We start from the raw sequence: 2,466 nt of genomic DNA on the forward strand, positions 1-2,466 counted from the left end.
GAACTCAGCTTAGTTGCGGCTTATTTCAATCTAGGCATCTTTTGAATCTATTAAAAGGACACAAAAATCTTTAAACATAAAACGTATGAACATAATGCATTGAGTGGTGGTGAATTAAGTGTAATAAAAAAGCCAATTTTAATGCAAACAGTCGATAAATCGGTGTGAAACTTGATGCTGTTTGTTGCTTGAAAGCTTCTCAATATCGGGTGCCAGACTTGGCGATGCCAAGAGCGAGACATTATCCAGATGGGCATCAATGTTCTCGGCGTGCTTCATGGTTGAAAATAATCCCTTACACAACTTTTAACACCCGTCGACATTTCTCCAACTCGCCGTGTGATCATTCTTGCTGACAGGCTGATAGATGCAAATATTTATTAATAAACCAGTCAACTGGTTTCACCTGTTCTTGCAGCCCAGAGCTTATGGCAAGAGTTTCTCGGGCGAGTGTTAACCCTTTCAGCGCCAGATGAAGCCACTGGAGAATGTGTAACAGTTTAACCTGGTCCTGATGAAGGGTCTCGGCCCGAAACATTGGCTCTTTCTTCCTCTCCAAAGGTGCTGCCTGACCTGCTGATTGCCCGCAGCATGTTGTGTGTGTCGTTCTGGGTTCCCAGCATCGGTAGATTCTCTCGTAGTTTTAAACAAGTGGTACTTCCTCAGCGAGCGGATTAATCCATTTTATTCTTAGTTATATCAGATTGGTTGAAAGGTTAATTCGATCCCTGCAGGACTTACTGAAGCTTCTTCACAATGTGTTGATACAGAAAGTGTTACGGGAGGGTCCCGACCGCGCCAGCTTCCCGGAGGTCGGCGCTCGAACTCCCAGAGTCCGCACAGCTGGCGCGGCTCCTTTAAGGCCCCTGATGTGCTGGAAGCGACCTGCAGCAATGATAGGGCAGAGTTTTCTTTGTGTGAATTTACGAAAGCTATTAATAAGCAGTCGACTTCTTGGGTCGAGTTGTTTTCATCCAGCTCGGCCGGAAACATCAACTGTGTATTCCACTCCATGAATCCTGCCTGGCTTGCTAAAGTTCACCTCATTTAAGCCGGTGAGGCAGAGCTAAGTAGTTATGGCAGCCAACGGCAACCCCTTTGCTTGCATCTTCCAAATCCGTCCTATTTCTATCTTTAATATCTCTGTTCTTCCATGTAGGGTTCTTTTGAGACCCTGACCCGGAGTCACACGCTGACTATGGTTCTTTGCGGGAATGGGACCCGCTCTCGGGGTTCCACATTCAGCCGCAATTCGGCATGCCAAAGTCTCAGCCCAAGATTTCGGGTTTCTGAAGCCTGGGATTGCGAGTAACTGGTGACGGGCAAATCAAGGGTCTGTGTGGCCACAGGAGATCCGTGTGTCGGTGGGGGAGTCAGATCATCTACTGTGTGCCTGGGGTCCCAGGATCCAGGCTCGGAGCGGACTTCCAACGACGTGAAGCAGTGAGTTGTTCATTATCTCTCCCTCTCGTTGGGAAATGGAATGTAGGAGAGAGCGAGGGACTGCAGCATGTCCAATTATCGGGTGAACTATGTAGTCTTTGGGGTAACTGCAAGTCTGTCTTTGCTCACACTTGAGTGCTGGTAGCGGGTGCGCTTTATTTTTGTTGGTGGGGAGAAGGGAATTGTTGCTTGCCGCTTCCACTCGGGAGGGAGGGGAGCTGGTGGGGTGGGGGGCGGGAGAGCTTTAAGGTTCTAACACTTAACTGTCATTCGTTCTTTGGGGCACTCCTCTGATTTCATAGATGGTTGGGAAGGAAAAGCATTTCAGGATGTATATTGTATACATTTCCGACATTAAGTGTACTATTGAGCCTTTGATAATGTATCTGATTCACTTCCTTGTTTTCCTCTCCCTCCCCTCCCCATACCTCCCTCCCTGCTCTGCCCCTTTCTCCACAGCTACCGTACAAGTGTCCACCACCCCACCGGCTTTCTGTAGCCCCTGGAGAACTATGAGTTGCCTCTATCCCTTCGCTGTGTGTTGTGAAGCGCCGTTCTACCTGTCAGCCGGTGTTTACTCACCACAGCGTGATAACGAGACGCTCACCGGCCAATTACCATGAGAGAGACGCTGAAACCCTCCACGGCAGCCTTTCTCAACTTCTTTTGCCCTGGAAATAACTTTCAGATCTCAGGGAACCCCTGCGTAAAAATATTATATCTACAGCTCACAATACAATATGGTAATAATAATCCAAAATTAATTGTCAGTGTTCTTTTGAGTGGAGAATGAATTTTAGCCCACCTTTTAAAAATAAACAGGTAGTTTAAGCTTAGCTTACTTTTCTTGAAATTAATCTTTCATAAATTTTCACAACTCATAAGGCAAACAATAAATTACAGTTAAATAGCTGGCTTAAGCCAAAATGGGATTTAATATTTCTAAAGGTAGGCCTGGCAGATTTAATTTAAATGAAGACTGTGCGATGGACACCCCACTCTCCTCCTTGGCGTTCCACAGCA

At 46.6% G+C, this 2,466-nt stretch overlaps 1 long non-coding RNA gene across 1 annotated transcript; it reads left to right on the top strand.

Moving 5' to 3' along the window:
* Positions 1-973: 973 nt before the first annotated feature.
* LOC132402534 (uncharacterized) lies at positions 974-2,236 on the top strand. The gene is made up of 3 exons (XR_009514943.1): positions 974-1,055; positions 1,160-1,443; positions 1,903-2,236. It is a non-coding gene; the product is annotated as an uncharacterized LOC132402534 (long non-coding RNA).
* The last annotated feature ends 230 nt before the right edge of the window (positions 2,237-2,466 follow it).

Source organism: Hypanus sabinus, chromosome 12 (genome assembly GCF_030144855.1).
Source record: "Hypanus sabinus isolate sHypSab1 chromosome 12, sHypSab1.hap1, whole genome shotgun sequence".
Classification (NCBI taxonomy): Eukaryota; Metazoa; Chordata; class Chondrichthyes; order Myliobatiformes; family Dasyatidae; genus Hypanus; species Hypanus sabinus.